At 43.6% G+C, this 15,948-nt stretch overlaps 1 protein-coding gene and 1 long non-coding RNA gene across 8 annotated transcripts in view; one reads left to right on the top strand and one right to left on the bottom strand.

The window, feature by feature from the left end:
- LOC147031771 (uncharacterized) overlaps nucleotides 1-15,948 on the bottom strand; it is a 143,383-nt gene that overhangs the window by 23,172 nt on the left and 104,263 nt on the right. The window contains exon 1 of one of the 3 annotated variants that reach the window (XR_015054251.1): nucleotides 1,207-1,388. The exons of the other annotated variants lie outside the window; for them this stretch is intronic. This is a non-coding gene — a long non-coding RNA (uncharacterized LOC147031771). Of the gene's footprint in view, nucleotides 1-1,206; nucleotides 1,389-15,948 lie in introns of those variants that run through there. 3 annotated transcript variants of the gene reach the window in all.
- Nucleotides 1-15,948, top strand: part of LOC147031773 (cyclin-dependent kinase 13-like) — a 182,107-nt gene that overhangs the window by 138,814 nt on the left and 27,345 nt on the right. The window lies entirely within an intron of this gene.

Below are 15,948 nucleotides of genomic sequence, written 5' to 3'. Positions count from 1 at the left end.
CGCTGGGTGGTGTGAAAACACGATTGGGTTTTATTTATATCGAGTGAATATAAACCTTCCTCTGGCGCTTCGGTTCCTTGACAGAAGCCTTAGAAGGTGCAAGGCGTTTGGGCGGCATTGTAGGGCTTGGAGAAAAAGACGGAGAAAATATTCGAAGTTCACAAGCGAAACTTTGTCTCGTGCGTTGTGTGACTGGTCGAGCGCCACGCGTTATAATTTATTGCTTAAATAATTTATATTTTATATATTATTACCGCGATGTACCGGGGGAATCCGCCGAAAAAATTAGTTCGGTTCCAAGGGAAAAACCGCGATGAAGCGGGGGCGCGATAGGTGAACCGCGATATAGCGGGGGATTACTGTGTATATATATATATATATATATATATATATATATATATATATATATATATATATATATATATATATATATATATATATATATATATATGTATTTCCCTGCTCTTTTGTCTTTCTCCCAGTTGTCACTATATATATCTTGGATTATTATTTTATTTTTTGCAATCTTTGGGGCTATATTTGTTGCTGTTTCGGTTTGGTGCTTGACATCTCCTATTCACATCTGTTTTTGGAAGTTTTTTGCAAGTGGAGTGAGAGATTTTTTGGGGTTTGTTGTGTTCATGCTTGTGTACAAATCGTAGTTGGTCATCTGTTTCACTTTTCACGTACTCTACTCATCCTTCAGTCATCATTCTGTGCACTTGAGTTACATCAGGCCACCGCTAGCTTTCCTCGACAGGTACATTCTCGGGATGCATTGATAAATAAAAAAATTCGGTCAGGGGGAGTTTCAGAGAGGCCCCCCACCAAAAATTTTTTATTTCCTTTCTTCTCAGAAACGACACACGATTCCGATGAAACTTGACCCCAACCTTCATCACCCATGGTGTACCAAAGTTTGTTCATGACATTACAAAAATTGGACTCCATGAAGGTGTAAGGAGGGTGCTCCCAAAATATGTATTTGCTTTCTTCTCCGAAATAACGCACACAATTTCGATGAAACTTTACCACAACCTTCATCACCCATGATGTACCAAAGTTTGTTCATGCCATTAAAAAATTCCAGGTTGAAGGGGGTCCATGGTGGCATTGTCCCCCAAAATAGGTGTTTTCTTTATTCTCAGAAGCTCCAAACACAGTTTTGATGAAACTTGACCACAACCTTCATCACCCATGACTTACCAAAGTTTGTTCATGACATCAGAAAAATGAGGGTTGAAGGGCATGTAAGGTGGGTTGCCCCCCAAAATATGTATTTGCTTTTTTCTCTGAAACGACACACACAATTTCGATGAAACTTGACCACAACCTTCATACCCTTGAATTACCAAAGTGTCTTCACACCATTAAAAAAAATTTGAGGTTTAAGTGGGTCTACAGGGGAGTGAGGGTTTCCCCTCAAAAGTGTATTTGCTTTCCTCTCAGAAACTACACACAGAATTCCGATGAAACTTCACCACAACGTTCATCACCAATGATGTTCGGATGTTTGTTCATGACATTAGAAAAATCGGGGTGTAAGGTGTTTTAAGCGGGGTTGCCCTCCAAAATATGTATTTGCTTTTTTCTCCAAAACTACACACACAGTTTCAATGAAACTTGACCACAACCTTCATCACCCGTTTTGTCCTAAAATTTGTTCACGTCATTAAAAAAATTGGAGTCTAAGGGATTCGACGTGGGGGTTGCCCCCCAAATATGTATTTGCTTTCTTCTCTGAAACCACACACGAACAATTTCGATGAAACTTGACCACAACCTTTATCACCCGTGATGTACAAAAGTTTGTCATGGCATTAAAAAAAAACCCTTGGGTATTTACGTTCTTCTCCATTACATATTTTGTGCATCATCCATGCCTACCAGTCATTCCCTTGTTATCTTATCCAGCTGCTAACAGGTGTAGCCCAGGGGTATTTCCCCTATAGTTATGGAAAATTGTGTGGATAGAGAGGAGTTTCCTTGTTTTGATATCTAGTTTTCTGATTTTCTCAGCTGTATTGGAACACTGGTACTGCCAGTTGGTTTATGGCTACGATTTTGTTCCTTGGGGAAATGTATGTTTTCAGGATCAACCTCATTCTTCGCAGGTATTCTTTGGTAATTGTTTTGCGCATTTTTTATGACATATTTGGTGGCCCTCTTCTGCTCAAAAGATATTTGTAAGATGCTTCATTGGCGAGTTCCTGTATTGTTCTATCTAGGTCGATTTTTATGTTGTCCGTTTTTGGTCTACCTTGCACGAATGTGCATTTAGCACACTTATCTCAGCCATGTTCAATTTGGATGTCCTCAAAAAGTTTCAGTTGTTCTAACAATTTTTTGTTGTTTGGTACAAAGAGTTTTAAATCATCCATGTAAAGTAGATGTGTCACTCTTTTTGTTTCTTTGGACGTTCTTTTATTGGTTGTTCGGGTGTATGCGTGTCCATGCTCATTAATGAGATTACTTTGTGGATCTAGAGCCAGGCAAAACAGGAGTGGGGGAAAGGCTGTCTCTTTGTAAGATCCCACGTCATATCTTCACTCCTGGTATTTCGATCTTTCCTTCCGAGTAATATTAGTGAGGTATAGATCCATGGATTTCTTAATCAGATTGATTAGTTGGGGATTTATGTTATAGATTTGCATGCACTTTATCATCCATGAATGTATAACACTATCAAAAGCTTTTTTATAGTCTGTTTAGGCTGTGAACAATTTTGTTCTTCTCTTGTTGTAGTGTTTGAGTTTGGCCTTGTTTAGTAGTAAGTGTTCCACATAGCATCCTCTATTGCATCCCTTCTGTTCTGCCTCTTGGTCTTCTTGTGGTGTTTGGTGGTTATACATTGTTTCTTTGATGATTCCTGGTCAAAGTTTGTATGTTGCTGGTGGGTAGGTTATTGGCTGGTATTTGTTATGCAGTTGGGTTTCTTCATATTTTGGGATGAGGAAGGTGTTCCCTTCTGTGAGCCATTCATCCATTTCCTACTCCCCTTGGATAAGTTCATTGAATGCTCAAGCATAGTGAACATGGAGAGCATCAAATTGCTTTTGCCAGAAATTTGGGATCCCGTCTGGACCAGGGTTTTTGAAGTTTGCTATCTTTGCAAGCTGTTGTCTTATTTTTTTCTGCATAAATTCTGGGGGAATTGCCTCAAGATGTTGCGTGTGTGTGTGTGTGTGTGTGTGTGTGTGTGTGTGTGTGTGTGTGTGTGTGTGTGTGTGTGTGTGTGTGTGTGTGTGTGTGTGTGTGTGTGTGTGTGTGTGTGTGTGAGAGTGAGAGTGAGAGTGAGAGTGAGAGTGAGAGTGAGAGTGAGAGTGAGAGTGATAGATATATTCCTGCTGGAATCCATTGCGCTGAGCTGAGCTGACCTTGTATCATATCGAAAACAAATATAGAGCAAACTGACACATTTATTAGGTTAAGCTAGGATAAAATCCTCGGCAAAAAATGCACAAATCAAGCGTCTCCTGCACCGACTCGCATAACTGTTTTCACGATCACTCCATTGAAAAGCGAATGATATTGTGTGGGGTTTTCTACTTTTAAATAATTGTGTTGAACAAACTTTGTCATGCTTGTACCTCTTCACACATTGCATGTATGTTTGGAAAAGTGAAAACTCATCTTGACTTTATCAATCTAATATCAGTCTAATTGATTCCGGTCCAATATCAGTTCTGCATTGTCAAACCAACATTCTTTGTTTCCTGCATAAATGTCCTAAAAACCTGCTCTGCTGGTCTTGCACATCCTCTCTCTGTCTTTTTCACCCTGTTATTTGTGCTCGGTCATTTTCCATCTGTTTGGAAATCCACCAACATCACAGCATTACATTAAAAAGGTGCAAAAACGGATCCCCTTGACTGCAGGCCAATTAGCTTACTTCCAATCATCAGCAAGGTCATGGAATCTGTCATTACAGTTCATATGAAATCCTTCCTTTTCTCCAACAATCTCCTATCAGATCACTAATTTGGTTTCAGACCAGGTCACTCCACCTTGGACATGCTTCTTCTACTCATCCAACAATGGATGGAGGCCCTCAATATCAGACATGAGATCAGGGCCATCTCCCTGGACATTTCTCATGATTTTGATGCAGTCTGTCATCCTGCCTTCCTCTGCAAACTCTCTGCCTATGGAATCCAAGGCCAACTCCACTCTTGGGTTACAAACTTCCTCCCCTCTCGTAGGCAATGTATGTGTGACACTCAACGGAATCCTTTCATCTCGTCTCCCTGTCAAGGCCGGAGTGTCCCAAGGCAGTGTTCTGGGCCCATTCCTATTCCTGATCTTTATAAAGGATCTCTCTGACTTTCTGGAAAATGCTTTATACCTATTTGTTGATAACTCCACCCTTGCCATGATATCCCTCACCCTTTGGACAGACAGGCTGCAGCCCCTTTCCTCTCTTCAGAGCTTGACAAAAATCACAAGCTGGTCAAACACTTGGAATATGTCTTTCAATCTCACATACTCACAACAAAGGATTGTCTGGCAAACCTTCCCATCTACTTTCTTAACAATCCTCTTGAGGAAGTTCAGTCATTCAAACTACTGGGTCTCGCTGTTAGCCATGGTCTTTCTTGGGCAAACCTCATTTCAAAGTTTGCTGACAAAGCCAGCTGCTGACTGGTCATTCTCCATTGTACAAAATCCTTCTTTGTACACGTGAACTCCTATCCATCTCCAAGGCCTTCATCTGCAGCATGATGGAGTACTGTTCTCCCCTCTGGGTCCCCTGACTCACATTTTGCTCATCTTTATGCTGTGGAAACCAAGGCCTTCAAGATTATTGGAATTTCCCACGATGAAGCTGAGTTTCTTGGCCTATCTCTTCGCCATCACAGACAGATCGGTGGTCTCTCTGTCTTCTACCACCTTTCTGTTGTCAACTCTGCTCTTTCTGTGCTTTGTCCTGCCCCTTTCTCCGCCCCTCCACCAAGATTCTGTGGGGCTCACACGGTCTACCATTAACCCCATTCCTGTGAAACTACCTAAATCCAGGATCACTGCTCACCTCCACTCATTTCTTCTCTCCCCCCCCCCCCCCCACTCCCTGCCTGTGGAAACAACTTCCACATCCTCTTCAATCTAATTCTTCCCTCCATGTCTTCAAGACAGCTGTTTACCACCATCTCATATCGTCTTCAATTCAAAACCATGATATTGTCTACCCTTGTTAACCCACCCCAATCCATCCTCCTTCCAAATTTCCCTTCTGAGAGTTCCCTTCTGTATCCATCTTGTCCACGTGCTGCATCCTCTCCTGACCCCAATTCTTCCCCATACCCATTGATTGTCCACCTTCCCCTGTGTTGGCCTTCTGCTCTGCTGTTGGTGTTTCCCACTCTCCCTGCTGTTTCTTTTGTTCTGTTGCGTCCTGATGCATTCAGTGTAGTAATACGAGCTCTGCCACGAGCCTCGACTATGTAACCAAAAAAATTCTCCCCTAAACCTGCTTTTCAAAAAAAAAGAGCAACACCACCACCAGCCATATATTGAAATTTTTTTGGAGTACATAATCGAGGCTTGTGGAAGACCAAGTCCACTTAACAGGTGAGGATTTAACACAAAAACAGGACGCAAAAGAAACCAGAGAGACGCACGTAAAAGGAGTAGTGAAAGGGGGATACCCCAACAGCAGAGTTGAAGACCAAGATAGAGGAAGACTTTGACTAACAATGGGTGTGGGGGAGAATGGGGGGAGCAGGAGAGGAGGGTCAACAAGATGGATACAGAAGGAAACTCCAAGGAGGGAAAACTGTAAATTTGGAAGGAGTAGGGATTGGGGTTGTTAAAGAGGATAGAATAAATCATGGTTTTGGATTGGGGATCATTTGAGATGTCTTGAAGTCCTTGAGGGAAGAATGAGATTGAAGAGGATGAGGAAGTCGGTTCCACAGGTAGCAAAGAAGCAGAGGAATAAATGAGTGGAGGTGAGCAGTAAAAATCATGGATTTAGGTAGTTTCACCAGAAGGGGGTTTGATGTTGGACCATGTGTGCCCTGCAGAAACCTGTGATGGGGTCAAAGCACGGACAGAACAGAGGGTGCAAGACCAGAAAGAAAGTGGTAGAAGACAGATATATCAAGACATATCTTGAGATATTATTATATTAACACGCTAAGCCATATTTTGTGGACGTATCTCCTCTGAAACTGCCGGACGGATTATCGCCACTTTCGGCATGCGGGTGCTCTGTGGTCCAATGAACAGCATGGGCTATGTGACATCGTGCCAGACAGACAGGTTTGGGAATTTTGGGCGATTTTCTAATTTTTATATTCGTTTGCATGGCGCGTGACATCACCGCTGAGAGGCGTAATGACGTCATGACATCATCGGTCATTCGCTGATGTCGTTACATCTGTCGTCGACAGACCGTCACTGCTAAGAGGCACAATGCCACTCCTAGAAAATAGCGTCTGCAATGTAAAACCCTCTTCTGCACATGTTGACTACCTCAGAAAGTGCATTTGACACAAAAAATGTCACAAGAAACATTGTATATAAAGGAATTCTATAAATCACATTGTGAACACCGGATATATTGACATCCTAACGAACCCTCACTTTAGAAACTTTGCGTGGAGCGTGGGTTTGGCTAGTGTCTATTAAACACATCTCGAGCTTTCGATACAGTCCAGCATCACGCCTTTCTCTCCAAACTCTCTGCCTATGTTATCCAAGGCCTTTACTGACTTCCTCCACTCTCCTAGCCAATGTATGAATCTCAATGGAATCCTTTCATCTCTTCATCTTTGGTCACTTCCGGTGAGAATGTCACTTCCAGTTGTTCTCAGCTGTGTAAGGTCCTCGGCCAGATCAATGTGAGCATTGTTTTGCATATTATGTGTTCGATATTTGTGTCAGGAGTTGTGGGATTTTACTTATAACGGTTGTAGTTGTGTTCATAACAGTTTTAGCAGGTATTTACATTAGTTTATTGAAAAAAGCAGGGGAAAGCCTTGTGTTAAGTTTAGTGGTAAAGGGAAGCGTTTAAGTCATTTGGGGCCTTGGGAATATGATGGTGAAAAAGAGTATAAATGTCGTTAAGGAGAAAGGAAGAGGGGTACATAAAATGTGATAGATGCTCAATGTGGGCCACATCAACAATAGGGGAAGCAGAGGGTATTCACTGTTGTAGGAAGTGTGAGGAAATAGCCCACTTGATTATAGTTATTGCTATCTTGAAGGAACAGACAGATAATTTGCAGAAAGTAGCAGAATGTGAGATATGTGCAGATAATTAATAGTTCGTTGCGGTTGTGGAATGAGGTTGCTGAGAATATTGGCAGTGGTGAGGGTGCAGCGGGAGCAGGCATTGTTGTGGGTGCAGTAGGAGTCGGAGGTGGTGAGAGTGCAGCAAGATCAGGCAGTGGTGAGGGTGCAGCAGGAGAAGGCAGTGATGTGGGTGCAGCAGGAGAAGGCAGTGTTGTGGGTGCAGAAGGAGCAGGCAGTGGTGTGGATGTAGCAGGAGCAGGCAGTGTTGTATGTGCAGCAGGCAGTGGTGAAGGTGCAGTGAGTACAGGCAGTGGTGAGGCAGTGAGTACAGCCAGTGGTGAGGGTACAGTGAATGCAGGTAGTGGAGAGGGTGCAGGTAGTGGTGAGGGAGCAGTGCATGCAGTGATGGGGGTGCAGTCGGAGCAAGCAGTGGTGAAGGTGCAGCGGGTGCAGGCAGTCGTGAATGTGCAGCGAGTACAGGCAGTGGTGAGGGTGCAGCGAGTGTGGGCAGTGGTGAAGGTGCAGCAAGTGCGGGCAATGATGAGGGTGCAGCAATCGAGATTGGTAGGAATGAGGTCTGCGAGACAGTTTTTGTAGGTGATGAGACTGCAATACAGGATGTCGATCCTTAATTCTGCAGGAAGGATCATAGACATAAGAGTTCTGTGCAGTTTTGAAGGAGCAGGAGTTATGGACATTGAAAGAAGGGTAAATGGCATCATATCAGGTAATGGAAGGAAGAAGTTGGCTGTGGAACACCTACTGTAGGAGCAAATGATGTCGGGAAAGTTTACTCTGAGGTTTTGAAAAGTAGATACAGGATATTGGGTAAGCAGCTGAGAGAAAAGACTTGTGAAGTCATGTTTTCTGATATTCTCCCAAGATTAAGAAATGACTTAGAATCATGAGCAGAGTAATACATGTCAACCAAGGGTTGGAAGAATTGTGTAAGTGATGAAAGTTTTACATTTAAGAAGCAGTGCGAATCATTTCAGGTACAAAGGGAGTGTTTCCAGAATGATGGCTGCATGTTAAATAGAAAGGGAGCAGCAAGGTTTGCAGTGGAATTGAGGAAGAAATACAGGCTTTTTCGGTCAGTGCAGGGTGGAAAAGGTATCAAGGATGAAACTGATGATTTAATTGTGATCAGTAAAGCCAGGCAAAAAATATAATTTCAGGAAGGGAAAAGTTAAACATATTCTAAACCAACACCAGGAGTTCAAATAACAAGATGGAAGAGCTTTAGGCCAAAGTAGATAGAGTATGATATAGTTGCAGTAAGTGAGACATGGTTGAAGGAGGAGAGTAACTGGAGGACAGGATTAGAAGGTTACAAGATGTATCGGTGTGATAGGAAAGAGGGAATTGGAGGAGTAGCAATCTGGGTAAAGGACAGCATTGCATCAAGAGAAAGGGGTGTTATTAAAGAAGGAATAAATGTTGAGGATTCTGTATGGGTTGCGATTAGAGATTGTAAAAACATTAAGATACTGGTAGGATGCTTTGATAGGGCTCCGGGTGTGAGGGAAGACGAGGAAGGAAGAGTGCATGAAGAATTCAAAAGGGCATGTGGAAAGGGAAGAGTATTGATTGAGGGGAATTTTAACTTGCCAGGAATAGATTGGGTCCAGGAACAGGGAAAGGGCAGAGCAGATGAGGATTTCCTACTTTTAGTCCAGGATTGCTTTTTAACCCAGTTTGTAGATAAGCCCTCTTGAGGGGAGTACATTGTTGGACCCCTTTTAAGTAACGATCCCAATCTTGTGTCTGTAGCGGAGCATTTAGGTTTATGTGACCATAACATTTGTGCAAATATTCTGTTAAGAGTTCGAGTTCAGGATAGTGGGGTAAGTCTATTAGATTTCAGGAAGGAAAACCTTGAGGGTATGAATAGAGAGTTGGGTGATGTAGATTTGGAGAATTTAACAATAAGGCAATCGGAATCGCAAAAATAGGAAACCTTCAAGGAGCAAATTTATAGAGTGCAAAGCACATTCCAATGAGGTGTAAAACGAGAAGCAGAAAGGCCATCATGGTTGAGCAGTGATATAAGGAATGCTATTAAGCAGAAGCAGAAGGCATTTATTCGGTTTAAAATAACAGGATGTATTACAGGACGAAATAACAGGACAGTAAAATAACAGTACGGACATCCCACCCACGGAGTTACATTAATATCACTATCGGAGTAAACAGAGACAAATTAAGAAAATAACTTGGCATGCCAAAAGAGAGTTTGAGGACAAGGCTAATAATATTAAGCATAAAATCAAGGCTTTCATTAAGGATATAAGGGGTAAAGAACAGGTCAAGACAAGTGTGGGCCCATTGAGGAATAGCACCGGGAGATTGGTGAGTTAAGAAAATGAGATTGCAGGCTTATTAAACTGTTGCAGTGCCTATTGAAAGTCTACACTCCCTTTCAGAATCAGAAAGGGGGAGTTTACACCCCCTTTGTTGCCTTATAGCTTGGAATTAAATTGCATTAAATCAGACTTTTTAGGTCATCTCTCACGAGATGACCTAATACATCCAGTCTCGATGTCCGTACGTAAGTACGTCCCCATTTTTACAGCACGGCGACATCGCGCTGTTATATAATTGGCTATTCTGTCCTGTGTAGACGTCCTACTTATGGCCGCGTACGTCCCTTTGACCTGAGGGCTATAAATTGAAATTTGTCCAACGTCACAACTCTTCCCATCATGCATGCTAATTCACCGTGTCTACTTTTACTGCCCCCAGCCACGCGATATCGAAGTATTCGCTTCTTGTTTTCTTCCGATTTTCTTGATATTTGGCATGTGGGTAGATGTCGATGAGGGATGCACGACGGTATGACCTTTGTCATGATTAAAGGTCAACGTCAAGGTCACTCCAAAGTTGCGAAATCGTCCATTTTCAAAATGTATCTCCTCCGCCGTTTATGATCCGATCTTCGAAATTCCTTCGGATTCTGATAATATGGAACAATATCTAAATTTGGCCAGGCCGGTTCTTTGAAATTCGTCCTGGTTATCGAGTCCCGTGTGTTCAAAGTTGGAAAAAATCGTCGATGTGATACGGTCAAAAAAAATTCGCCCGATCTTGATGAAACTTAGTGTGTAGGTAGGGGTCGATGAGTGATGCACGACGGTCTGACTTTAGACCTGATTGAAGGTCAATGTCAAGGTCACTGATACTGTAAACTTGTGAAATCATCCATTGTCAAAATATCATCCGCCATTTATGACTCAGAAATGCGGTTTGATTTCTGAGGTCCAGTTTCTATCCTTTTGAAGACACATTGATCATAAATGTTCCAAATCAACCATTTTCAAAATCTATCTCCGGATAACTCAGAAATGTAGTTTGATTTCTGAGGTTTTCTATCCTTTTTACTCCCGGGCTTTCGTCTGTACGTTGAACCAAAAGACAAGACGACATCGAAGCCATTCTAAGCCGATCAGAGATCCACACCTGCAGAGCTTCAGAGATGACCGTCACCCCCAACCGGGGGTAAATTTTCCACCTTCATTTATACACCTTAACCCACAACTTCCAAATGAAAAACAAATTCTTCAAATTTCAGAAAATGAATTAAAAATTTGAAGATGGCCTCCTCCCCTGGAAAGAAAAACATACAAAAAAAGAAAAACTACAGAAAAAAAAGTCCAACAAAAAACTTCTTTGGTTTGATGTTGATGTTGATTTTGCTCTGGTGTTGATTGATGTGGCGCAGGCATGATGGGCCAAATGGCCTCCACATGCATCTAATTTCAATCAGCCTCTTCCCTTTTTTCAGACCTTAACAAAATCGCCAACTGGTCAAACACTCAGAATGCCTTTCAGTGCTGACAAATCTCACACACACTCTCTCCGAAAGGACTGAAGAGCAACCTCTCTGCCCGCCCGCTCCCCCCTCCCCCCCCCAATCTACTTTCTCAACAATCTCTTTGAGGAAGTTCAGTCACTTAAACTCCTGGGTCTCGCTTTCAGCCGTGATCATTCTTGGACAAACCACATTTCTAAGATGTCCTCCAAAGCCAGCCGCCAACTGGGAATCCTGTGTCGTACAAAGTCCTTCCTTGACACACATGAACTACGATCCACCTACAAAGCCTTCGTCCACAGCTTGATTGAGTACTGCTCTCCCCTCTGGGCTGGTTGCCCTGCCTCACACTTTGCTCACCTTGACGCTGTGGGAAACCAAGGCCTTCGAGATCATGGAATCTCCCACGATGAAGCTTAGTCTATGCCATGGGCCTATCACTTTCTCATCACAGACAGGTCGGCAGTCTCTCTGTCTTCTACTACCTCCTTTCTGGGCTTTTGCACCCTCTGCTTTTTCCACTCTTTGCCCCCCATCCCCCCCAAACAGGTGTTTCCGGTGTGCACACAGTCCGCCACCAACACCCAGTGAAATAGTGAAATAATTTCCAGTGAAACTCTCAAAATACAGAATCACTGCTCACCTCCATTCATTCGTTCCTCTTTTTTCATGCTTGTGGAACCACCTTTCACATTGTTCAAAACCATGATCTTTTGTACTGTCGTTAACCCCCACTCCCAGGGCCACCCACCTTCCAAATTTCCAGTTTTGCCTTCCTGAGAGTTTGCTTCTGTATCCATCTTGTCCACTCCATGCGTCATTGCCGAACCCTCATTCCTCCCCACGCCCATTATTAGCCTCTGTTGGAGTTAGAAACGGACGCTTCTGGATTTGGTCTCAATTTTCGTGTCTGTGCGTGCGTCCGCAACCATATCTCGGACAGGTTTGGACCGATTTTATTCGTACTTGGCATAAAGACAACACATGAAAGAATACTTATGCACGTCATTTTGTTTCGCGATGCGATCAATTTTCGGCAGCCATTTTAGTTGTAAAAAACTGGATGATGAACACGTCCTCAACCATTTCTCAGGTATGCATTTACCAATGTTGTTCAAACTTGGCACACAGATAATGAATGACGGCTTGCATATGGACGCCTTTTTTTTTTGGAGATCAGATCCAACGTGGCCGACTGGCAGCTATTTTGTTACTTAAGAGTGTCCCCAACCATTTCTCGGACATGCACGGTCCAAATTTGTTCAAATGTGGCACAAGCACAGCACACAGTACATGATGGCATACGCTTGCACCTAACTCTTTTTTTGCGATCTGATCAAAAATGGCTCATTGAAAGACTGGCGGTCATTTTAGTTGTAATAATTATGTGTTTGCCATTTAACTCGTACAGCAAAATTATGAAAACAACAGGGACAATGACATATTTTTCCTTTTTAGGTCATCTCTACCGAGATGACCTAATAAAGCCGGACCAAATATCCGTCCGTCCGTCCGTCCGTCCGTCCGTACGTCAACAATTTTTCTTTCCGATCTTGATGAAACTTAGTATGTGGGTAGAGGTCGATGAGTGTTGCACAACAATATAACTTTTGTTCGGGTTCAAGGTCAGGGTCAAGGTCACGAGGTCACGTAAGTTATAAAAATCGCCATTTTCAAAACCTATCTCGTCTGCCATTCTACAAGATATTCGGCAACTGTTTATTGATTATGACAGTAAAAAATATTATCTTGTATTTAACCGGACAGATTTTTGAATTTCCTTCCCGTTTGATCGGCACGAGATCTGGAAGATGGCCAAAAACACCAATGCGATTCGCAAAGAAGAAGGAAGGAGAAATGAAATATAAATATAAAACACATTTTTAGCCTTTTATATTTATACATTTTCTGCCGAAAGTGCAAAAGTTTCAAAACCCGAAATGTAAACGTCGGCATTTATTTTCAAAATATAATTTTGTGCGCACGCACCAAAATGCCGAGTCATCTTAAACCAAACTGCGCAGTTCGAGCTGCGCTGCAGAACTGCGCAGTAGTCTTCGGTCATAACTGAACATTGAGAACTTGTGGTATTATAGAGATGACCGTCACCCCCACACAGGGGGTAATTTTTTTTCCTTGTTTGTCCAAGTCTCCCTCTATTTTGTCCTTCAATCCTGCTGTTGGTGTTTCCACCTCTTTTGACTCTTCCTTTTGTTTCATTCAGCGTCCTGATCTTTTCAGTGTTCTCGCTCTTCCACAAGCCTTGACTTTGTATACATAAAAAAGAAAAAGCCAGCTGGACAGGGGGATTAAAGAGGGGAAAATTCCCTGGAGGAGAATATAACGAGAGAGATTTGGAACTCACACACCCTTCATTGCTGTGCCAGCGGTCCTGGCCTGGTGGTATGCGACATCGAACAGATGACTTCCGCAGATGAGTTTCTGCACAACAGCTCAGTCGGCCATTGAGCCTGTGATGTTTGTGACGCATGAGGCAAATTGAGAAACGTCACAAGCATGCACATCAGCTTGCTGGATGGCCTGCGACCAGATACGTGCACTCTTTCTCACTGAGAGTGATTCACCCACGTCTATCAAATTACCACATTCCTCTTCCTTCGTCTCCTTCCTTATTGGCCATCCGTCACCGAAGAGAGACACTTTTATTGCTGTGTCACTCTGACGGACCCTTTTCCTGTTGCCAAAACTTAAGTTCGATGTGCCATGGATGATTCAAAATCACAGAAGAGAAAATGTAAAATAAATAAAACGAGTTATGGCCTCAAAGAAAAGCATCCAACTGATTGTTCAAAAGCTCCAACTGACCATCAGGGAACCAGTAATGTCAAACATTACATTGCTCTACATTGATCAACTAGCAATAAATAAATAGCAACAAGAACGAGTATGACAGAGATCAGCAATGTGAAACATGGCTCAAAAAGCTTGACAAACGTGGGTGGGCTTGGTCTTTGTTTTTGTGCCAAAACAGCCTATTAGATGATGACCATCCCCTGATGATTCGTTGAAATGAAGATGTCGGTACAGCATGATCCCAACCCAACTCTCCTATTAACACGCTGCATAAAGGAAGTGTCGTCCACCAGACGGCGGTCTCCTGGGGTTAACAACATGAGGCAGTCTCTTCGGATTGGTGCCTGGAATGTCTTATCCCGAAGAGAGGATGATCACCTGTCTCTGTTATAATCTGAGCTCAAGAGTTTGGACATCAGTATTGCAGTACTCTCTGAGGTTCGGAGACCGGATTGCGGAGAGATAATGGCGGGTGGTTACACCGACTATTGGTCTGGTCGCTCTGATCTGATGGCTACCATGCCCAAGGAGCTGCTGTAGCTGTGTCCAATAAGCTGACTCCAATGATAATTGAGGTAACACCGGTCAACGAGCGTATTATGAGACGAAGGATTCGTCACTCCTTAGGTGTCATTTGCCTGGTCTCTGTATTTGCTCCGACTGAGGCGAGTGATCTCACCGTGAAGGGCACATTTGATGCACACAGAAGTCATGGACTTAGGGTGGCTGGTTCATGGTTTCAGCGCCCACAGGCTCATCGCTTGACTTGGTATTCCAACGCTGGCGGTGTGGCAAAGGAAATTGACCATGTGCTCGTTGATGGTCGCTGGAGGATGAACCAGAACTGCAGGGTCTACCAGAGTGCTCAGTTCCTCAATACTGACCACAGGCTTGTTGTAGCAACTCTGAAGTTGCACCTTAAATCCAGGGGAATGGTACCATCCCAGCGTCGGCTGGATGTTGGCAAGCTCAAGGATGAGAGGTATCTGAGGAGCTTGCGAACAGGCAGAGTGGAGATTTAGGGGGTCTGGGAGCTTTGGGGAATCCTGAAAAGTTGTGGAGTGTCTTCAAAACCACCGTCCTTGATGTTTCCGGAAGATGTCTTGAAACTCACAGTAGGGTGAAGAAGAATTTTGTCTCTCAAGGGACACTGTGTACCATTGACCAAAGTTGCAGGGCCAGGCTGAATGGCAGAGCTGAGCTGTTCAGGGAGGTGAGGCGTAAAACTGTACATGCACAAACAGTGGACAAGGAAACCTATGTGCGAGGAATCTGAGGTGGTCTGGAGTGAAGAAATGCAGTGAGAGCAGAGGGTGGTGGGCTCTTGACAGATGAGTCCAACGTGAAAGCCCGCTGGACTGGTTACTTTGAGCGGCTGTACCCGGCTGATCCACCAGCTGTCAAGTTGGATGTCAGGGGTGTTACCATCCCTGTTGCTGACCCTCCAATCAACTGTGGTCCACCTTTGTTTGTGGAAACAGGCTCCGGTGCACTGGTTGAAATGTGGTGAAGCTCCTGAGATATGTGGCATCCATGCTGAATTTCTCAAGGCTGGTGGAAATGCTGCACTCATGTCGTTGCATGCAGTTATGTGCTCTGTCTGGAACACAGGCATCATCCCAACTGACTGGAAGAGGAGCGTTGTTGTCCCTCTCTGGAAAGGGAAGGGTGATCGCCAGGACTGCAACAACGACTGAGGGGTGTCACTGCTCTCAGTGCCCGGCAAGGGCTTTGCTCGGATAATTCTTGATAGGGTTCGCCACCATCTGCTTGAGCACCAGCGTCTCGAGCGGTCAGGCTTTACACCAAAGAGGTCAATGATTGACCTTATCCTTGCTCTTCAGGTCCTCACCGAATGCAGATGAGAGTTTCGGCAGGGGCTTTTTGCAGCTTATGTTAATCTCTGGAAAGCGTTTGAGTCAGTTTATCGGGATGCCTTCTGGAGGCTACTTGGTCTTCATGGGGTATCAGCAAAACTGATCAATCTGATGTCCAAACTATACTCTGGTACTAAGAGTGCTGTGAGATGAGGAGATACTATCTCTGACTTATTTCCAGTTATCACTGGAGTTCGTCAGGGGTGTGGA

This window comes from Eptatretus burgeri, chromosome 2 (genome assembly GCF_056783735.1).
Source record: "Eptatretus burgeri isolate ZD-2024b chromosome 2, Ebu_testis_v1, whole genome shotgun sequence".
Taxonomy (NCBI): Eukaryota; Metazoa; Chordata; class Myxini; order Myxiniformes; family Myxinidae; genus Eptatretus; species Eptatretus burgeri.
This window is presented reverse-complemented; position numbering and strand designations above follow the sequence as displayed.